Below are 23,872 nucleotides of genomic sequence, written 5' to 3'. Positions count from 1 at the left end.
ATTTTCCATTGATATTTCAATTGTCTACACTTACTGTGGTTTCCCCCAAAGATCATGATTTTAGTTTTTCCCACATTTATCTTGAGATTATTTTCTGCCGCATATCCATGTAGTTCATCTAATAACCTCTGTAGGCCAATCGGCGTCCTGTCCAACAACACAGTATCCTCTGCATAGGATAGCCAACAAATTTGACAACCCTCATTTTTAGGTGGAAAATGTCTTACATCATCGAATCTCTCTCCCATATCTGCTACATATAAATTATATAACACCGGGGAGGTGGCACATCCTTTTTTAAGTCCCAGGTTAGTGGATATAGGAGAGGACCTGATAGTACCTTTGTTCGAACAGATAGTGACAGAAGTATCTCTATACATTTCCCTTAAAAGATGTAATACTAGCGGGTTCATATTCCATTTTGCTAATTTGCTCCATAGTCTATCCTTATTCAAACAATCAAAAGCTCTGGAACAATCTATAAAACAAGCATATTGTGGGATGTTTTAACCCACTAATCCAAGCCCTGCAACATTAATGTGCATTGCTGGCAGTAGAAACCTCAGAAATGGCCGCCGCAAAGCATGCTGCTCGCTAGAAATCACCAGAAAGTGCGCAGTGAAAATCTGAAAAATAGGCCACCATCTACTTTTGCCTATGTCAGTGGTAACACAGGAGACCACTGCCAAAACCCATCATTTGGCTGCCCACAGAACAAAATCATTGCACAAGAAACAGAGTTGTTTCAAAAATCTGTTTTCATTTGTTGTCAATTTTACAAAAATCATGGCTCATAAACCCCCAAAAAGATCCAACCTCCTTATTGGGTGGTCAACATCATTCTCCTTCAAGGATCTACATAAATATGAGGTCCACAGAAGTACATGTTATCTGAACAAAGTCCACTTTTGAGGATTGCTTGCTGGAAGAAATCTGTCAAAAATGGGTGTAATACCGTTACTCACCTCTATCAGAAGCCGTTGATTTAAAACCATCATGTGTAAAGTTGAATATTGAACCCAAACTATGCCAAAGAAAGACTTGGTATCAGAAGCCTAAGAGGCGGATACAATTCAAAACTATATTCTGAAAAGGCTTGAAGTAAGAAATGGTTTGATGTATTTGTGAAAAATGTGAGTTATATTTTAAGGCAAGACAATTTTCAGACATTGGGGTTAGGAGTTAAAGTTTCCCACAATGTGCTTCAAACAAATTCCACACCTTCCCCCTGAACGAAGGAAACTTCCCCCTGCCCTTGGCTAAGAGATTGACAGGCTGTTGTGAAAGGGAACTAGGAGGGGCCCCCTGGCCTGTTGCTCTGAGTAAAGACAAACAAATCCTTGGGCTGAATAGGAATGCTAATTCGGGTGTGACTCACAACAAACTGCTGGCAGGAAGGACATGTGACCCTCTGAGTCAGCCCAGCTCTGGGGGCGGACCAGACTGAAATGTGGATTTGACATTGGATTATATATATGTTTTAGAAAAATGCTTATAACAAATTGCACTGAACTGACAAAAATGTGAAACTTTGAGATTGTTGAAATGAAAAATTGGCTCACAGTTTAAGACTAAGCTGGAATCCGTACGATGTTCTGAGGCTGAACCGCAAACGTTTTTAATATTGTAGCTACTGGGTTTATGCTAGGAACGTGAAAAATTACAGAAATGTGCCCAGATGGGGTGTGCAGGCATGTATAAAAATTGGTGCAGAATTAATATTGAGAAACCCACCAAAAGCGCAAAAAAGTTGTCATTTCTGAACCAAAGCTCTTAGGAAGATGAGAGTTGAACAGAAATGTACCTTAGGCAATCTGTCATGTCATTTATATAGTATTAACAAGTTGTGTATATTGTAAATATGTGTTTTATGAAAAATAAGATATACTGTAAGGAGACAAAGGGGAGGGTTTTCCCCTAAGCCATAAACATGACATGATGACACAGGATGACACACTGCTCCTTTCTCCAATCAGGGGACAGGGAATCCTATGACCTATCAGATCCTTAGAGGGTGGGGTATAGAGAATCAGCCTCCCCACCCACTCTGGAAATACATAAATAGGGACTACTGAGGACAGGCAGGACGCACCTTTTCCACTGCTCAACTGATTTCTTGGCGAAGCATCCTGCAGGAAGATCCAGGCTCCAGAGATAGATCCAGACATAGAACCAAACTCTAGAACTTTGAAGCAGAGAGGCCTAACCCAAGGGCTGAACCCTTTTCAGCAGGCCTTCAGAATCTTTTTCAACCTGATTCTAACCCCTAAACCTCCACTGTGCCTAACCAAACCATTCAACAGCCTGGCTGAGCTGTTTTGCTGTTCTAGCTAAGAACCCTGTGCTAGAACCCAGATCCAGACCCACAGAGCAGAGCTGTATCCAGAACCCGTCAGATCCAGTCCATGAGGCCGCGTAGACCAGAGTGCCGTGCTGAGAGCAGAACCCAGTGCCTGAGACCTGTCTGGTGGCAAGCGAATCCCAGCCAAACACTTGACCAGATCTGTGACGGGCCCATTCCATTTCAAAGCCATAGTTGTAAGTATTTAGTGTAAAACTGTCCATAACCAACCTCTTAGTATTAAGTAACCCAATCCAACTATTTCAACCTATCCAGAACTGCCTTATAGAATCTTTTGTCCATCCTGAATTCTTATTATATTGTCTGTGATAATTGTAGCAATAATCATCTTTGCGCTGATATTTTTCTGAAGAGGGACAAGTGTTTTGACGGACAGAAGTCAGAGCGGAGGCACCGCTGTTCTGGTGGCTGCCCGTTGAGTGCCTTGCTTCTTCATAGCACCTTAGTATAAGTCCATATTGACTCCTAATTTTTAAAGCGCAATCTTTCATTTTGAAATCTTGACTTTATTTCTGAAAAATCGACCTTCACAAAAACCTCAGCAACTTTTGATCCGCACGTCCTAGAAACAAAATTTAAATGTCATTTTGAAGCTAAGATCCTAAAACGTTTTTCCGCAATCGCGTTTCCCGCACGCGGAAAAATTGCCGCAAATTGCAATTTAGCTCAATTTCAACACATGTCAAAATAGCTTTTTCTTGTTTTCAACTGCTGAAATTCGTTTTCAATCTGATAATCATTCATGAATCATTGCTAGTGTTGACCTGAACCAATCCAAAATAACTTTCACTAATTCTGAATCCATTTAGCGAATTAAAATCATTTTTAGCATTTTTCCCATTCATTGCCAACCCCATTTAAAAGTGATTGACCTGTTTAAAATCATACCTGTTCTCTCTAAGCTTGCTGGGGGAACTAGGATTGAACTGCATTATTGATTGCATTCCTGAAACCTGTGTGCCCTCATTTCCATCTCTTCATGTTACATAGTGGGGGGAGTGAGTAGTCACAGGGGAAAGAGTCATCATATTGCCTTTTGATTGAAATCTTATCAAGTTTTATTTCTGTGCTGCATTCTTTCCTATTATTGCATTTCCTTGAATCCATATGAAGTATTCTCTGCTACAGTATCCTTCCTATTCCTACTCCTAAGTGATTAAAGAGATTGTTGATATTGTAATATTGCTGATCATTGTTCATACTCATAAGTGTGCTATTCAGATATTATTCTATTCATAAAAGTGTGATATATATATTGTTCAATTCTTCAAATAAACCTTTTAATTTGCAAAACAAACCTACTTCTTGGCTCAGTGAGGTTGGGGAGATCCAAAGAGAGGGGCGTTATATAAGGGTTCATCATCCAGATTTAAAGGACTTTGGACAAAAAAATATATAAATAAGTGTTTCCATTGGGCATCCCAGACTAGGCATTGACTTAGTTGGAATGCTGGATTGAAATCATTTACAGATTGGGGGCTCGTCCGGGATTTCTGGATTAGATCTTCCACTTGTGCAGCTTAATACAGTGTGCTAACTAATAGGATACATAAATGCTGTTGGGCTACCACGCTGTGTGACGCTGTAAAAGCATCCCTCAAAAGGGAACACTCTAAGGAAAGGTCTGTTTTGCAAAATAAAATAATAAACTTCAGTAAATCAGGAAGGAAATCAATTTCCAGAATGGCGACATTGGTAGACATCAAGATAGCTAGAGAGCACCTTTTGCATAAGTTGTTTGTGAGAGGTGAATGGACTGAGCAGGACCAGAATGTGTGGTTGCAGGCAACCACACAACAGATCACTGCAACTGGGTTAGATATCTGGAGAGATCAGGGTCCCTTACATGTGGCCCTGAGTGAACTATATATGTCCCCTAAGGCCAAGGATGAGCACAAGAAGAGTGCTAAGGTAGCGGCATACTTATATTTATCTATGGGAGCCATACAGGACAAATGAGCTGAAGGCCAAGATCTGGCAAGTAGGCAACTGATGGCATTAGAGAAGGCCCAATCTGATCTGGACTCTCCTGAGCAGAGGCTGCAGAGGAGCCAGGAGTCAGAAAACGAAAGTAGGCAGTATCTAGTTAAAATCAAAGATGATATGGGTATCCTGCAACAGGAAAGGGCAGACCAGGATACCAGAATTCTGGCCTTGCATAAGGAGTATCAAGAAGGTTTGGACTCCCTACTGCAGAGCCAGAAAAAGCTGGAGAACAACTGGATTTCAATAGGGCATGCGCAGAGCAGGTAGTCACCCTGCAAAGCCACCTAGATAGAGAGAAGGCAGAGAGCAATACATTATTTCTGAAAGACCTGGACACCCAGGCAGAATTTGAGGAAGAGCGCCAGAAAGCTGGTGCCCTTCAAAGACAGAGGGACGACCTGGCGGCACAGAGGCAGGCTCTTGCTCAGGAAAGGGATACCTTAGGCCAGGAAGTCTGTCACTAAAAGGGAAGCTGGAAGAAAATCACCTGGCCCTCCAGGGACTGGGTGACCTCCAAAAAGAGCATCAAAACTTGTTAGACCACACCAGGAGGGTGGAAGATGCTCTGGCAAGGAATGAACAGGCCAGTAGGGACGGGACTCAGGAGGTAACCCTCCTGCAGCAAAGACTGGCCCAGTACTCCAAGACAAACCAGGAAGCACAGAGAGAAAATGAGGCTCTCTGTGAGAACAATGATAGGCTCCAGCGACAGGTAGCCATGCAAGAGAGGCTGACAGAGTCTAGTAAGGCCTTGATTGAGGAACAGAAAGCTCAGGCTCTTGCATGGCAACAGGGAGCAGGGGCTGAGATGAGGTTCGCTGGGAAAGGGAAACACCCGAGCATAAACTCAGGGACCCTAGTACCAGAGGCCTTCATCTCTCCCAGTCCCTGGACTCTGCCACCCACATGAGCCCAGGGCCACGGGGATGGCAGATTACGATCCAGTCAGAAGTATGAGGCTCCTAGGCCAGTACCTCCCAGGAATGGATGGGGGGGCATCTGGGTATGGGCACCCAAGTACTGTAAAGTTTAGTGGGGAACCCCAGGAGAGTAGGCCCACTAAGGGCATCCTGAAACCTCTGCCCAGTTAGGACAGTGGGGGGGTACCCATCAAATCCTGGGAGCAAGGAGGAAACAGAAGACTCCTCTGAGCGCCCCAGAACACAGGAGACTAGGTCCCCACATTCTGCCAGCCATTCCCAGGCTCGCAGAATCCAGGAAAACCTGGAAGATCAGACGGGCACCTCTGGGAGCAGTGCCTCTGAGTCAGAGGATGAATGTACCAGGTTTACCCGGACCAAGAAGGCAAAAAGAGCCTTGCTTAAGTACTGTAACGCTCACCTGACTCCCACGGAGGCGCTGGCCTGGTTCGCGCTGCTGTGACCTCTTCCAAGGTGATGCGCAGGGTTCGGAAGACGGACTGGACTGGGCCCCCAAATCTGGCTTGTCTGGCTCGCAGAAGTGTCCTTCTGTAGGCGAAAATAGGGGATTAACTGTCTGTGGGGTAATGCAATCGGCCTCCCACTTCCCCCTCTCACCCTCCTCGAAACCCTTCTGTGATTCCTCGTAGCGTCTCACCTTAGGGTCTGGAAGGACGAGCTCTCCATCCTGCTTCTGATGCAGGGGCGCGTTGGTATCCAGTTACTTCACTGGATTTTCGGATTAGTGAGAACCAAACTTGCTTGGCTTCCAGGTAAGTTTTTTGATAAGAGGTTCCCCTTATGTCCATGCATTAATGTACTAATGCTAGTGTCTTTTTCCCCATAGGGGCCGGGGTACGGAATGCCGGGGAACAGGCACCGACCCGAGATGAAAAGGGAAATCCTTGTAGAAATCAGGTAAGTCTTTAATGAGCGTTTTTTGGTAATGTCTTTTCATTCGCTCATTAACGCTGATGTCTCTTTTTCCCCTTAGGGGCCGGGGTACGGAAATGCCAGGATGCGGCGCGGACCCGAAATAGAGAGGGAATGAATCAGCAGGTAAGTCTTAACATGGAGATTTAGCTTTCCTTATTCCCGTCTCTCTCTCACCTTTTGTTCTGGTCTTTTTCTTCCTAGGCGCAGGGGCGTGACTGCGAATCCGGATGATCGCTGCTGAACATGGAGGCGCCCTGTAAAGGAGAGTGGAATGCGGCGCTGCAGCGATCGACGCGATGAGCTTTTAAATAAAAGTCTTCCTTTTCAGGATTGTCGGCGAGATGTCTCCGGGATGCGGTTTTAGCAGGTAAGGACTTTTCCTTCTTCTGTTCTCTTCTTCTCTTCCTTTGCAGGTGATTCAGGATGCTGGCAGGCGTGGCAGAAGTCAGGATGCAGGAGCAGACACGGTGAGCGTACAGCTGCTAGATGCAGAACAATGTGAAGCACGTGTGGCTGTTCGGGTGGGGTTTAAATAGCCTTGGAAGAAGTTCCAGGTATGTATCCTTCCTTCAATCAGGTATGTATCCTTCCCCGACCACGCCCGGATGGTAAATCAGTCCCACATGTAAAGTAGTTCCTTTCGGGCCTCAAGGAGGCCGGGATCCTGCAGCATGGTCTGCATCAGGTAAGTACACCCAAGCACTCCCATAATGAGCCTGGCGCCTATGGCGCCAGGACTGATGTCTTTTATGAGCCTGGCGCCATAGGCGCCAGGACACTGTCCAAAGGGCCCCTATATGGGGTTGCTGGGTCCTTCCTTGGGGACTGGATGTCCACTTTCGGGGACGCAGGGCTTGAACCGGCTCCCCGGGAGCGGGCATCATGACAAGGACCCCTTAAACAGATTAAGGCAATAAGGAGTGTCATCACGCCTTATCACAAGAACCCCAAGTATTCTGTGTGGGAACACTTCGAGCTCTTTGAGCAAATGATGGAGACTTTCCATTTGAAAGACAGCAGTAGTTGCATTCAGTACGTAAAATGGACATTCTCCCCAGAATACTCCAGTTTCTTTGCGGGGCTGGAGGACCAAAATCATTCAAGATGGTCCACATATAGGGCGGCCATCTTAAAGCACTTTTCTGATCACAGAAATCCCCAAGAGGCTCGCAAGGCAGCCTACAATTTACAATGTGGGGAGGATCAGGCCCCACAAGAATTTGTGCAGGAGTTGAAGCGTGCCTTTGCGCAGACTACCAGAAGGGTGCGCACGGACAGCAAAGAATTTGTTAATACGTTTTTCCATGCGCTGCCAAAATACATCATGACCCAGCTAGTCAGAGATTTTCATGAGAAAAGATCACTAGAATGGGTCATTGAACAGGCCACCCGAATCTATGAGGTGCAGAAGCCCATAGAAAATAAAAATAATGCTCAGAAAAGCCCCAAACCGACCAGCACCCCTGCCGCTGCTAAGGTGGCAGAGGTAAAGGTTGCCCCCATTTTAGATTTGGAGATGGGGGGCCTATAAAACTGCTTGCACAGAATAATTCAAAGCCCAGAAGGCCCCCGGGCCAGTCACAGACAGGGAGTCAAGGAGGTAGTCCCACAAATGGGATCCCTCACTCCCCTGACTATGCAAGTCCCCGCTACAAGGGAAACCGCCCCATCCTGGGTTATGTGTGGACTCCTCCAGCCCAATGGGGGGGATCCAACCAAGCACCTAACCCAGGGAACTTCCCTCCTAACTTCCCCCAGGAGGGCAGAAATTCTCCAAATCCTGGGCAGAGCTTTTTCCCCAGTAACCCACAGAACTTCCAACCCCAAAATCATCCATCCTTCTTTCCCCACTTTCCTGAGCCCAGACCACCTAATGCGGGAGAGGGGAGGCCAAGGGTGGAGGGGTACCCAAATCTTCCCAACCCGGGGTACTACCAGAGAAAGGATAGCTACCCTTCCCGGGATCAGCCCAGGGGAGAAAACAGAACCCTGTATCAGCCTGAGCGGGTTTCACAGCTTGAGCGCCAGGTCCAAAACATGGCACAGGATCTGGGTTGCATGCTGAGGGCTCAACAGAACCCTCAGATGAGCATGTCGGTGCAGAATGCCCCAAACTCTGGACCTGGTGCTCCAGAACTAGGACAGGGGCAGCACCCCGACAACTCACCAGTTCCCAGGGAGGAGGCACAAGGGGAAGGGGGGTGTAAAGCCTGGGAGGAAGCTTCCTTCCCCACTTGTAAACAGCCCCAGGAAACCCAGGAACCAGAAACAAAATCTCCTGCCCCTGAAAGTCTGCCACACAAGGAGCAGAGGGGGGGGTAGGAGAAACAAAGGACCCAAACAGACCAATTTTGTGGAGGAGGTACCGATCTTCCAATTTGAAGGAGAGGGATCCTCAGAGGATCCTGGGAAAAGGATCTTCTCCTTCAGAGATGGGGGAACTCCTCCCAAAGAAAAATGGGTCCCAAGGGATTCAAATACAGACTGGGTAGATGTGGGGACTGAGCTAGCGCCGCCCATCAACCAATCCCAGAACCAACAGCATCCAAATCCCCTGGTTCAAACCCATGCTGGTGACTGCCTCCCAAAAGAGGGGGGCGGCCCAGAACCAGAACCAGGGGAACTCAAAACTTCTCCCATTTCTAGTTGCCACCTTTTTCTTTCAGATTCCCAAGACTCCCCACATAATTCTGCTCAAATCTCTTCTCCCTCCATGTCCAAAACTAAAAAACTAGCCCACCAGTTGTTCAAAAAATGTGCATTATCTGTGCCCTCTTGCGGAGAAGGTGGGAAGATACTATGCCCCGGTTCAAGTACAGGAGCAGGGTACAATATTGGCACTGGTGGACACTGGATCCCAAGCTCCCTTCTGTCCAAAAAGGTCTTTGATGAACTGAATTCAGGAAGGGGGAGAAATACCAAATTCCTCTCACCTCTCTTCCTGGACAACTTCAGAACTTTGACGGGAAGGAAATTCCCATCGAGGGGACTGCGGATTTGCACATTAAAATTGGGCAACACAAGGTGAAACACCCGGTCATAGTAGTGACTTCAGAAGGTATCCCTTGTTTACTAGGAGTGACCTCCGGAGAAGGTTGTCACCCCTAATAGACTGTGTAAACAAGGTCCTCTGGACCCAGACTAGCCGACCAATAAAGTTAAAACAGAGTGTCAACCATGTTAGTTTAAACAGCACATGCCACATGGTTGAACAAAAATCTCACCAAGTAGAATTTCACTTCCAGAACAACCAAATTCCAGACGTGACAGTAATGGCAGTACGACAACAAACTGGTGATGGGGGTCCTCTCTATTTCTGAAAATCAACCTTCCTTCCAGTTTAAGGTGGCATTCCACACTGGAAGGAAACACTCTGAAATTCTTTACCAATCCACAATCGGACATTCCCACTCCTATAGCCCAGAAAGATGAGCAATCAGCTCAGAGCCTGAATGATATTCAGCAAATTGGAGAGCAGTTGTTTATCCCTGTTCAGTTAAATGAAGGGAAGGACTCTGTTCTCGCCAGAGTGTGTGTGAACAACGGTAAGAGCTTCATCAGCGAAGCCATGTTCCGCCAACTCCCAAAAGATCCAGCCATTCCCACATTTAGACTCAGACAAATGGGAAATGGATCTGGAAGCACCCAATTCCAAACATCTCCTGCCGAGTAGGTGTATGCTCAAAATCTCCATAGGCAACAAGAGCATAGTTCATAATTGTTGGGTCGTGCGAGACGTCATTGCCGCCTTTTACTTAGGCAGTGACATTCTCAATCGGTTTGCCATTAGTTTGGACCTAATAAACTTCAAAGCTTGGTCCCGATTAGCAGATAATCCCATGGGCTTTGATGATTCAGAGAAAGCATTTAGGCCAGCTCAAATGCTGCTTTATGCAGTTGAAATTCAGATTGGAGAGGAAGTCACCATCCCAGAAAGGACCCGACAATTCTCCCTGGAAGTGAAAGTTAAGAGGACAAATTGAAAAACCCTGATGCTTATATTCACCTAAATGCTTCTCTCCAACAGCAAGGGTTGGGGGTAAACCCAACACCATTAGTCAGTATAGAACATGACACCATTCCAATAGAGGTGGATAACAGCGACTTAAAGAGTATCACTCTAGCCGCAGGCACCGTTATTGGAATGGCGGTTGATGACCAACATTTTTCCATTTATCTAGGTAAGGAACAGTTAGGACCAATCCCCAAGGACTGTTTTGACAGTGACAGTGATGACAACACATCACCAGACAGGATCTTTACCCGGCATGGGAGGGGGGCAGGGAGGACTACCTAGTGTACACTTCCTGCCCTTATGGTAAGGAAGATGTGACTTCAGGGGGATGAGGTGATTTTTCAGGTCCATGAGGGCTGCCTTTCCCACCTGAAGCCACCAGTCCAAATCAGCACTCTGACCAGGGACTTCTCCACCCAGCTGCAGGAGGCCGCTGAGATTGCGAAACCAGAAGTCTTTCCAGGCTTCAGGCAGATGGTTGAAGAGAGAGTCAACCTAGCTGATGCCTGTGAGACTCTGGAGCAGAAGCAAAGTTGAAACAAGTTTTCTTGGATTTTCAAGATCTCTTTGCGGTGGACTCATATGACTGGTCGCATCGACATCCACACAACATTTCCCACGGACCCTGGCATGACTCCAGTGTTTGTGAAGCAATATTGCTTGCCTCTCGCATCAATGGAGTCCCTTACTGAAATAATTAGGAACCTTGAGTCCCGTGGGATAATCCGTCCAGTCCACAGCACCTTCAATAATCCGGTGCTGGGGATATTGAAGCCAAACGGCCAGTGGAGACTCTGCGCGCGACCTTAAGGAGCTCAACAATCAGGTCCGTACTTCCCGATGGCCTCTTCCCTACATTGACCAAGGGCTGGCCCAGATCCCGGGGTCACAGGGATTCACTGCAATAGACCTGACCAATGGATACTGGACTGTACCTGCCAGTAGGGAGGACCAATACAAGCTGGCTTTTACCTTTGGGGGCCAGCAGTACACATGGACCCGGACTCCCTTCGGATACATTAACTCCGACAATGAATTCAACATTTTTCTACATAAGGCCATGCCTGACCTGGGTGAGAGGGGTAACCTGGCTTATGTAGACGATGTCCTCATCAAAAGCTCAACTGTGGAGGAACACACAGCGGAGATCCATTATGTTCTGACAGAGTGGAGGGCTGCCAAAGCAAAACTTTCCTTTCAGAAAGCACAGTGGTGTAGAACCCGTGTTAATTTCTTGGGGCATGAGATTACTCCTCAGGGTCTCTGTCCCCAGGAAAAGAAAGCGGAAGCACTCAAGAAATTGAAAGACCCCACAACTCTGCGGGAACTAAGGAGCCTCCTTGGACTGGCTAATTCTAGCAGAAAGTTCATTGAGGGCTACGCAGAGATCACCAGACCCCTGATTCATCTTTTGAAGGGGGGGGTCAAGTGGGAATGGGGTCCAGAACAATCCCGAGGCAGTAAGACAACTCAAAAGAAGCCTCTCACAAGCGCTTTGCCTAGCTTACCCTGTCAGAAACAAGGAGTTCTTCTTGGAGGCAGGGATCTCTAATACATGCTTGACTGCAGTATTATACCAAAAGCATGACAAGGTTAATAAAGTAATCTCCTATGCGAGTAAAACTTTATCCTCTGTGGAGGAAAAATTCAACGATTGTGAGAAGGCACTCCTGGCAACGGTGTGGGCATTGAAGAATTACCGCCCGTTCATCCAGGGGGAACACATCATAGTGGAGACTCCACACCAGCCTCTGCAATATCTCCAAAGTGACAGAACCCGGGCCGGAAATGTGAGTAATTCCCGAATTACTTCCTGGATTCCGTCAATGCAAGGCTTTCCTGTGGAGGTCAGATATGGCCAAAACAAGAAGAGTCCCCTCGCAAAAGGTCTGGCTAACTTGCATGATTGTGCCAGAGAAAACTGTCTCAAGGAAGAAAGTCTAAAAATCAGGGACAACATGGAGGTATACCTCAATTCCCCACACAAAGTCTTTGAAGAAGACAAGTGTGAGGGAATGCCCACTGTCTATGTGGATGGATGCTCTTACCATGTTGACAACAACGGGGGAAAAAAACTTTTGGCCGGCATAGGGAATGCATGGGTGAATGAGTCCCCAGAACCCTCCGCTGGGTACAAGATTGGTCCCCAAAGTAGTCAAGTGGCAGAGTTGATGGCTGTGCATCAAGCCATCCTCACTGCTGTCCAACATCAACTCTACGAACTGGTCATATCACAGATTCGGATTATGTACGGAACGGGTTTGTGGAGCACCTGGTTAACTGGAAAACCAGAGGCATGCTATGTGCGAATAACAAACCCTTGAAACATGGGAAGTTGATTCAAAATACTGATGATCTGGTCACCTCGAATGGGATGACTAACGCTCACCTGATTCCCGCAGAGGCGCCGGTCTTGACTGGGTGAATGCCGTATCTTCAAAGGTGATGTGTAACACACGGTTGGCTCTTTGGGCTGGACCTCTGTGCACTGTATGTCTGATTCGAAGAGTAAGATGTCTTAGGTAAGTGAACGCCGAGCTCTCCATCTGCCTCGGGGCAGGGTGCCGTAACCAGTTTCTTCACTGGATAAGGATGCAGGCCTCTTGACCTCAGAGGACTGCTGTCCGTCGTTAACTGCACGAACGGTAAGTTCTGGGCACTTCAAATGTCTTAAAAGTCTTTTGTAATAATATCTCTTGTTTTGCAGGGTTCCGGCGATGGCGGATGGCGGGCTGATGACAGTTGAGGATTTGAACCCACGTGAGGAATAGAAGCGCCTGGAAGCACGTAAGTAAGCGCTTGTAGCCTGCTTCACGATGCGCACTAACTGTCCCTTTTATCTTGCAGGTACAAGTTCGGAGCTTTAGAGAAGCTGAAGGGTGCTGGAATACCCACTGGATTCGGCGTGGGAAGGAGTAATGGCACGTGAGTAATAAAGTTGCCCAATGTCTTTAAACGCACCTTCTTTTGTCTTTCAGATGCGGGATGCAGCGCCGAAGGCCTCCGGAGCGTGCGAAGAGCTGGTAAGCTTTTGTCTTTCAGATGCCGGAATGCAGTGCGAAGACCTCCGGAGCATGCGAAGAGTAGGTAAGCCTTTGTCTTTCAGATGCCGGAATGCAGCGCGAGGCGTTGGCGACAGCCGATGGACCAGGTAAGAGATGCGCTGCCACTGAAGACCGTAGTGCTAACCTGTTCTTTCTTTGTCTTTACAGGTGCTGCTGAAGACTGGATTCCAGGATGGTAAGCCTTTGTTCCCTTAGGCCCAGGATCAGAAGCAGAAGACACGATGAGCGTTCTGCTGCAGAGAATGCAGAATAACGCAAAGCAAGATTCATCCATCGGGTGTGGTTTAAATAGCCTCCTGTAGTGCTTAGGTGTCTCCTTCCACAGCCACGCCTAGGTAAGAAAAGAGTTCCTGCTTTCCAGAAGAGTTCCAGTGTTCTGAACCTAGGGAGTGGCTCCTGCCCCACCCAACAGGAAAAGTAGTCCCAAACAGAAGAGGATCAGGGGTTCAACTGGCAGGTAAGTAAGCAGCATGGTCTGCTGCAGGTAAGTCCACCCAAGCATTATGAGCCCGGCGCTTCCAGCGCTGGGACTGGGCATCTTTATGAGCCTGGTGCCACTGGCGCCAGGACAGGGTCCAAAAGGTCCCAATTGGGACTGGCTGGCACTCGGAACCGGGGTTATGGGTCTGCTTCCAAGGGAGTCGGGCAAGTCCTGATCTTTTGGAAGCCGAGATCATGACAATGACCATCTACTGGAAAAAGATCAAGGGTCATTCCAAAGTAGAGGGACCAGACAAAACTGGAAATGACTTAGCTGATCAGCTGGCCAAAACCGGGGCCATTCAAGGGGATCTAATAGAGATCGAGTCCCTGTTGGGGGAAATCCAGGTCACTGCTATCACTAGGTCCCAGACAAATACTCACAATGATCTCTCAACTGCACAATGGAGTAAGGAGACCACAGATGCCGATTTGATTACGGCTCAAAAAGGGGATCCAATAATTGTTAAGTTTTATCAACACATTGAGGACCCTGAGAACTTTCCCCTGAGAGATACCGATTACATTGGGAAAGAGGACCTCAGAGTGTTGATGAAATGTACAAAAATGTTCCGAATCCAAGACGGTTTGTTGGTAAGGAAATCCCTAGCTGGCCATGATCAGTGGGTGGTCCCTACCTCATTCCGAAGCCTGATGTTAAGTCACACCCATGATGCGGCCACAGCCGGTCATAGGGGGTTTCATACAACACTTTAAATCTTGAGAGGTTACATACTGGCCATACATGGGGCAGGACCTCGACCAATACTTGAAGGGTTGTCTTGTGTGTGCACAATTTCAGCCAACATCCCTCACACACCGTGCGCCTCTCCAAAAGAGGGGAATGACGCTGCCATGGTCAGATTTGCAAGTAGATTTCATTGGGACCGTGATTCGCTCCTCTAGGGGAAATAAGTACATGTTGACCATGACATGGTTATTTACTAAATGTCTCCCGGCCCCAAACTGCAAGGTAGAAACAGCAGCTGCTCTGATGATCAACCACAGATACTTGGGGTTAAAAGGAAGCTACATATTGCTTACCGGCCAGCCTCTATTGGTGCAGTATAACGATACAACAAAACCATTGTGAGCATAGTAAAACAATTTGTGGCAGATTCTGGGCCAAGTTGGGATATTCGATTACCTCTTGTCCTAATGGCCATAAGATCTACCCCTTCATCTGCAACTAAAATGTCACCGTTTGCCCTGATGACTGGACGCAGGATGGTGCTTCCCCAGCATCTGCTCTACAGGACCCAAGAGCAGACATTGATCAATGCGTCCACAACTCATGAGTATGTTGAAATTTTAAGAAAACACCTTCAACATGCTTTTGCCTATGCTCAGCGAAATCTAGAAAGATCAGCCGATATCATCAAGACCCACTATGACTGACCGGGTCTATCTATACAATTTCCAAAGGAACCAGGCCAAACAGCGGAAATTTCTGCCTACCTGGAAGGGACCTTTTCAAATTGTAGACAAAATCTCACCACTCGCCTACAAGATCCGCCTCCCCAAAGGCAGTTTGGCAGAAGGGGAAGATAATTGGGTCCATATTAATCAACTAAAGTGTTGCCATCCTAGGCACACTCTGCAGCAACTGGAGGAGTTTTCTGGAAACCCAGAGGGGGCCACTCCCGATCCATAAAATTCCAACTCTAAAATATTCCATATATAGTCTATAAAATACAATAATGCAAATGTCTCCTGATTTATAAAATGTATATGTCCGCCCCACTACATTAATAGTGGTGGGGAAATGCCTACGAATATGCTTTTGCTTTGTCATCCTAGGAGAGAGAGAGAGATAACCTATAGTTGATTGGAAACCATGGAGACTGACCAAGGACGACAACCCGGGGACCGGGAGCAAAGATCCGAGGGGCCCGGAGTATCGCTCAACACTCCCATCATGACTGGCGAGGAGAACCGATCAATCCACCCCTGATGGAGGAAGAGATGCTGAACTTTGCCATTTGTGAAATCCGGAGAGAGATGAGGCTGACATCCCAGTCTTGCGAGTTTCCATTGATAGAAGATCAACACCAATCGCAAGAGGGGAGCTTGTGGGATGTCTTAACCCACTAATCCAAGCCCTGCAACATTAATGTGCATTGCTGGCAGCAGAAACCTCAGAAATGGCCGCCGGAAAGTATGCTGCTCGCTAGAAATCACCAGAAAGTGCACAGTGAAAATATGAAAAATAGGCCACCATCTACCTTTGCGTATGTCAGTGGTAACACAGGAGACCACTGCCAAAACCCATCATTTGGCTGCCCACAGAGCAAAATCATTGCAAAATAAACAGAGTTGTTTCAAAACTCTGTTTTTATTTGTTGTCAATTTTGCAAAAATCATGGCTCACAAAACACCCAAAAAGATCCAACCTCCTTATTGGGTGGTCAACATCATTCTCCTTCAAGAATCTACATAAATAATATAATAAACACTTATTTGTTTCCCCCTCGTGGATCAAGTGCTTATCTTCTCTTTGGTTTCCATCCTTCGTCAGCCTGGGAATAGGTCCTTAGGCGTTGGTGACTTTTTGTGTCTGCTTTGCAGCACACTGTCGGGCAGCCTTTCTGGTCTATGGACTGTGTATGCTGATGGTAGGAGGAATTGATAATTAGGTTCATCAGTGTTTTAGATTCCACACACAGGTAAATTAAGGGAATTGGGGAACCAGAGGGGCTGCAGGTCTTGGTGTTCTTTGGAAACAGGTACACAATATTCTTGTACTTTCCTTCCCACAGCCAGGGAGTGTTTCAGGCCATATCCCACCCACTTTTTCACCAGAGTCCCTAGCCATCGTGCTTTGTTTTTACATTACAAAGGCTGTGCTCTCAGGAGGAAAATCACCCTGTAATAGGAGACCTTCCGTTTCTGACCTTGCCATTGTCAGCGAAGGTTGGCTTGTGACAAAAGTGACCCCTGAGATCACATGAATCACAGACCACATCTCTACCAGTACTATGCCAGCTTTGGTTAGGTTGACCATATTTGAATATGGTTTCCTGCTACCTTACCAACAACGCCCAGATATGTCCTTAAAGCAGTTTTAATGGTTTGCCCCAAGGTACCATCTCAATATAATTGCATAGGCCAGTTTTGAACACTGCACACTAATGAAGGCCTTCTAAGCCCTTCTCAAAATTATTTCCCAATCTTCTCTCCCAAGATCTTTTGTAAATCTCTTTGCCAGGCATCAGTATAAGAATGGAGCCCTTCCTCTACGTGATACATTAGAACCCAATACACATTTGAGACCAAGCCCTTGGTGGGGTGTGAAGCAAAAATAAGCCTCTTGAAATTTGCAGTATTGCCGGTGGGCCCTTCTCTGTATAGTTTGCGTAATGCTGAATGATTCAACTGATAATAGTGGAGCGCTTTTCTTCCCCTGTTCTAAAGGTTGTTTTAAATTACTCAAAAGACCCAATCTTTCAATTTTGAAGCATGTGTTATAGGAATTCGCAGCCTCCACACTACCTCCCTCGCAAGTCCTGCTCTTCATGTGATTGTGAAAAGGCTGGGTTGTAATCTATATTGTCACCAGCCCGGGAAACATGAAACATAGTCTCCCTCAGAGGTCATACAAAATCTATATTTCTGTTTTCACCAATGGAAGTTAAATAAATGTTAACGTCTGTCCTTTTCAAGAAGCCAAACCACGCACTTCAAGGTGCAGCTCACTACTAATAGTTCCGATGTCTTGGGACGATGGGGGTGAAGCCAGTGGCAGGAGGACCAGGTTCGACAATATTTGTTGGACCATGGCTCCATTAGTCATTGCTCCCGGTTTGTTTCAGCAGCAGAAATTCCTTGCTGGGTTTGTCGTCCTCCTGTTCTCCTTGCTGGCTGGACTGGCTGTCCCGTATTGGACAGTTTCTGGGTTGCTGCAGTGGTACCTCCCTGCCAAATCCTCTTTATCCAAGCACCGCAAGGTAGGGAGTCTCCCTGGCCTAAGAGTGGTGGATCACAACTATTCTGCCTCAGCTCCGTCTTCGGTCATTTTGGATCAACCCCAACCATTTCTCCTGTTCTGTAACTGTTCTTAGCTGGCTGCCCAATCTGGTCCCTTGAATTGACTGGATCTCGGTCAAGTTCCTACTTCCTGCTGATGCCGTCTCTGTTGCTGCTCCAGTCGGATGGTATCATTGTGGGTACGGTAGCACAACAACAACGGTTTTTAGGAAGGAAGGTATTCAAGGAGCATCTTAAGTATGCAAACAAATAGATCAATTGGAGTGCTCACACTCGAAACACTAAAAGGAGGGCCACCTGGCTCGGTGTATCTCACCCTAAGGAAGAACACCCTATTCCTGGCGGGGGTGCCTACCCCTGGGTGGCGTGTGGTGTATCGCCTATCTAACAGATATAGAGGAGAGTTCTATCCCTCAACCTTCTATACTAGTGGCAGTGTCTGAAGGCAGACAAGGTGGTCCAATTGAAAAAAAGTCTAAAAGATGGTATTCTCCAGGCGGTATAGCAGTGTTCAACAGAAATGTGGATTAAATCTTGTGGCTGCTAGATCTTAAACATGGGTACAGCCTGTGAATCAGGTCAACTGTTTGTATTCCATCCAAAGTGTACAACTTAAATACTGCCCGTAGGTCACCGTGGTTGGGGTTGAAACAGTACAGCTGGAGAAACCACTGGTAGGTGGAAGCAGTAAAACACAGCCAAAGGCTGAAGGACTAAAAATTGGCTCTTATAAAAATATATATAGCTCACTCGGTGGTAGTGAGTGTGCGACAACCAATAATTTCTAGGAAGCAAAGTCTCTTTGTTGGTGTAGAAGAGATCAAAGGTGGGTCATGAGGGCCCTCATGACCGAAAGGGGTCGACCGGTTTCAATGGCGTTGGAGATTCGAGCCATCTTCGTCAGGACCGTAAATTACAAATGCAAGCTAGATTGCCGAGGTTCAGAAAGGTGCTGAACAGGTAGAGAAATGCTGGTGTCTCCTCTGGGCGGGCGTCCTTTTGAGGAGGAAGGGAGGCGATCAGTGATCTAGGGTTACTCAAGAACAAGATCAGAAGGAAAAAGCGGCATCTGGGTGCACAGGTCAATCATACCTGTGGGAGAGGTGCTGCTTGCCTCCATTGGGTCCGTGTGCTGTATCGAAGTGTACAGCTCAGGACTGGCAATTGGAGTGCTCACACTCGAAACACAAACTCCTTTTTGTGTTCCGAGTGTGAGCACTCCAATTGATCCATTTGTTTGCATACTTAAGATGCTCCTTGAATACCTGCCTTCCTAAAAAACCATTGTTGTTGTGCTACCATACGTTTCCTTGTTAACGGTTAAAAGGATGATCACGGTTGTACCGTGTCCTCTAGCTTTTTGAAGCTTTCCCTGTTTTCTAGACATCATTGTGGGTACACCAATGGTTCTATCTGTCAAGGTTGTCAGTGGCCCTGGTCCCGAGAAATTGATCCTTTATTCATTCCTGAAAAAAAGCCCTGTTCTTACCATGTTCTCCCTCTTACAAGATGAATACCGAGTGATTGGTGCTGTAAGTATCCGTCACCGGTTCTGTATATATTCTTTGGAATCCTCTTCAGGGGTGGCCTGGATCCTTAAGTAGTGGGATGTTGCAGGCTCTCACTCTACTGTGGTTTTCTACTAACATGCATTGGCCCGAAATCCTGTTCCACTTGCTTCCTTCAGTGGTCAGCTGAGTCTCTAACCTGGAACTGGAGCTCTTTAGGGTCTCCTTGGGCATTGGTTGCTTCTTTGTCCACACCTGTAGGGTAAAGAAATTACACTGTTAACCCATAATTGCTGTTTGCCTGTGAACATTTTCCCATTAATTACTTTCGAAAATTATTTTACAACTTTTAAACTACTCCAAAGTGATTGGAAAAAGGTACTTCTCTGACTTGCCATTTTATTGTGGATTCCCTCAGTGTCCCTGCAGTTTCTAGCCAAAGACTAGATTTGTTTGCATCTACCACTGATTTATTACAGAATTTAATGTAATAAACCACTGCATTTCTGCCCATTGATCCAGGCTGGTTTACTATATCTAACCTTTGCTAAACATTGTATCCACCCATTGTGAGGAGAGTACTGGGACAGTGTAGATTTGGTATATTAGTTTAAGTGCATTCTGACTGTAGGTGGCAACATGAGGCATTGTTTCGAATTGTTAAAACCTCCTCTTCCTCTAGGTACTACGCCAAGTATATGGTCTACATGTGTATTAACTATTCTACAGTGTAATATAGGTTGAAGGAAAAGGGACTGCTCTTATGGCAGCATTTTGGGTCCTGGAAATGAATGAGGTAATATGTTATTGATGCCTAGGGTTTCCTTTTTACTCCCTACCCGTTAGCATTTCATATATTACGTTTTCTACCAGGTTTTGGCCACACATTTAGCTTAGGTGTGGGAAGGCCCGCCTATAGGCCCTTTACTGTTTGTATGCGCGTATATATATGTACACACACATACATTGCTCTGGTGTATTACAACTCCAAGTACTTATTTCAGTTTAGTGTATATTATGTGCAATCCTGTAATAAAGAGTAACTATTTTTCAGCATATTTGTGTAGTGTATTTTCTTGGGCTGTCTATTGGCATAAGCTGTACTTCACCACCAGCCTTCTTGTCTACCTTGAGTGGAGACTACTACGCTGCCACAGCTACCCATAAGAGAGTTTGGGTTTGAACCCAGTCTTTCCATTAGGCTAGATGGCTTCACACTCTGTGCCAGAGGACTGTGAAATTACCTCCCTAACAGCAAACAAAGGGAAAGTGGGCAGCCATGCCTTCCTCCTATTATATGGGAGAATATGTCTGATTGAAAGCTGTCCAGGGGTACCATGGCCATCGGATCGGTGTAGAGGGTGAAACATCTTCTGACAAATGTCCCACCAAGCCCCAATTTCTACATCACTGTTCTTTAAAAAAGCCACATTTTTGTGGTAGAAGGCTTTCCTTCCATCAAGGGCCAAGAGGGTCGCAGGGATACGTGCACTATGGGTAATATCAATGTCTAGAACCTTCTAACACTGTCAGTGGCCAGTCTCCTTTTCTCAAACCATGTTTGAGCTTTCTAGATAATGTTAGGTAAGATATACTCCAACCTGTTCACTAATATTTTGTAGACCAATATCTACAATAAACAAAACTATTGGCAGTTTGAAGAACAATTTGTTGGGTCGCAAGCAAACTTCGGAAGAGCAGAGATCTTAGCTTCCCCCATAGCATTTGGCATGGCTCTCTTTACGTATACAGAGTTTTGTAAAGTGAATGAACAAATTGCCTGGTATATGACCTATAATATGTGGCTGGGAATATGTCTGGGCAAGTTAACTTGTGAGGACTGGATTAATATGAATATTTCTTATCCTTGATATGCCCATGTTAAAACTGTGTCCAAACAGAGAAAGAATGTTTCTTAGCGTTCACTAAGGGAGTACTTCGAACAATAAAGGGCGTTCAATGGGGGCCGCAACTCCATGTTCACTTGAGACCAAAGGCCACATTAGAACTCTTGGGTAGGCACCTATCTAATGCCAGAGTAACAACTTTAACAGATGATAGACCCGTGAACCGCCCTTTCTTTACATTCTTTTCCACCTCAATGTTAAACGCAGAACCGTGACAAGGGACACTAGGTCTTCTATCAATAATGGACAGTTTTCTCAAACCTTCTTGTATTTGTTAATAAAAAATGGTGGAAAGTTTGAGACTCAAGATGGCTGCCAGGGTGAGTCGCCGCAGCTAAACCGCGCTCCGCCCGGGCCGCCAAAAAATAAGCACGACCGAAGCCATGACGGACCGTCTCTCTACCCCTCCCGACTCTTCAGTTCCCCCCCCCCCGCGTTCCCCCACCCTGAGAGGAAAGCAGCGCCGCTAAAAAGCGAACGACGGACGAGAAGCGAGGAGAAAGGAAGACCTGCCCCTCCCCATCGGGGCCGAACGAGACTCTCCTGCGCCTAAGAGGAGCACACAACGCAGCACACGAAGACACAGAGGCGGTGGCCAGCGTGGGAGCTGGACCGGAGGGTCCGCGGAACACCGAGGTGAAGGACCACCCCCCCCCTACAACGCACCGACGAGCACAGTCCAAGGCGGAGAGCGGAGATGCTGCAGCAGCAGCTACGGCCAGGGAGAAGAGAGGCGCCGGGAGAAGGCGGGGAGTTCAGGGCGGACCGCTGGAGAGGAGAAGCGGGGGCCGCCCTGAAGCAAAGCGCTTGAAGTGGAAAAGGTGAGCCAACCCAGGGGGGAGTAAATTAACCACCTGCCAGCGCACATAAGGACAGATATATACCCTGGGGGGGGGACCTAAAAGGACGCGGCCAAGACAAAGACAAAAACTATCATAACAAAATCCCCGCAAGGCACAAATACTCTGCCATCAACTTGATCGGGGATCCCCCCCAGTCCCAAAGGATACACTACACAAGACCCTCCCCACGTAGGCCCGACCCAAGGAGAAGCCTCTTCCCCCACGGGCCAGAGGGTGAAGAGCGGAGGGGAAAACATTAAATGAGAAACGAAACTGCCGTTAACATTTAGGCACTACGAGACGGGGAGGGAGCGGAATCGTGGGCAACTCGCCCAGCTAAAGCAAGAACCACCGCTCGCAAGCACATAACTGAGGAACGGAACTGGTGAAGGACCTACTGGAGGGCTACACGAGGGCGCAGAAGCCCCATAGACACACTAATGAGACACTCTACCATGTCAAGAGCAAAAGGGAAGGGGAACCCCATCCAACAGACACCTCAATCTGCGAAACAAGGCGCAGACATACTAAAAATGTGGTCAACAGAGGGGACATCACAATCGAGAGGGAGAACCCAGGGAGAGCCCATGGGAGAGGCAGAATCACTATCCCAGCAACAACAACCATTGTCTAGGGAAAACATGCAAACCTGGTTCATGGACTTGCAAGAAAAATTCATGTCCACAGTTCAAGAACAATTTGCAACCATGAAGAATAAAATGAAACAAGCGGTACAAGACATGAGAATCGATTTAAACAATCTAGAAGAGAGAACTGACATAGTGGAAAAAACTGTGCAAAGCCTTGAAGAAGACACGAGACAAGCAAGCGAAATGCAAGAACATTTGGTGACACTCACACACAACTTGGAAATACAATGTGAGGACTTGGAGAACCGCTCTCGACGCTCCAACATTCGAATCAAGAACATGGCGTAATCGGTGCTAGACAAAGATCTGAAAGAGGCGGTAAAGGTGTTCAGAGACATACTGGGGACGCAAGACACTGATGATATCGGAATTGACAGAGTCCACAGGGTAGGACCAAAAAGATCTGGAGCCCCAGGGGAGAGACCACGCGATGTCCTAGTGGCTCTCTCCTCCTACCCACAGAAAGAACAGATCCTCAGAAGAGCCAGGGAAATGGAGCATATTAAAATGAATGGGCAAGACATCCAATTGTATCAGGACCTAGCTCTAGTAACCCTCCAAAAAAGAAGAGCAATGGCCCCACTGGTGAAAGTGTTAATAGAAAAACAAATCCGCTACAAATGGACCTTCCCATTTGGACTATTTACATGGGAAGGAAAACAGAGAAGAGTGACCACAGTGGAAGGCGGCCTCAGCACTATGGGACTTCAAGATGAAGAGATGGAACGGGGGGAGACCTCAAACAGGAGAGACCGAACGAGAAGACCAATGGGCTGGGAAACAAACGCGCAAAAGAAGGCAAACGCAGGGAGGGAAACCCGGAGAAAAGTACCATGAAGAATCCAGGGAATCCACAGCTTGGGGAACTGACGGGGAACGGCTGATTTTGAAACCCAGTCGGGGGGAGGGAGAAGAGCGGAGCTGAACGGACAACACAATTGGCGGTCGGGTTAAGAACAGACGGTTTGGGACTCGCCGAAGACCAATGGGTCAATGGGGTTTAGGATTCCCCATAGCATACCCCCCCCCCGAGGGTATGGAGGGCAGGGAGCGAAGGGCGAAACGCCCTAGCGTCAATAGGAACCCTCGCCATACACGGGGGACAGTTTGGTTTGTTTAAAGTTCAAAGTTGGGGGGGGAGGGAAGTTCAAGGGAGGGGACAGGATCAGAAGAATCTAAGAAATTAAACAAGTACAGAAGGGGACCCGATGCAA

General features: G+C 47.0%; 1 protein-coding gene across 1 annotated transcript in view; it reads right to left on the bottom strand.

The window, feature by feature from the left end:
• WBP4 (WW domain binding protein 4) overlaps nucleotides 1–23,872 on the bottom strand; it is an 807,881-nt gene that overhangs the window by 200,572 nt on the left and 583,437 nt on the right. The gene's annotated exons all lie outside the window — the stretch shown is intronic.

This window comes from Ambystoma mexicanum, chromosome 7q, assembly GCF_040938575.1.
Source record: "Ambystoma mexicanum isolate Mex_15411 chromosome 7q, UKY_AmexF1_1, whole genome shotgun sequence".
Classification (NCBI taxonomy): Eukaryota; Metazoa; Chordata; class Amphibia; order Caudata; family Ambystomatidae; genus Ambystoma; species Ambystoma mexicanum.
The sequence above is the reverse complement of the archived record's forward strand: the minus strand, read 5'-3'. Positions and strand labels throughout refer to the sequence as shown.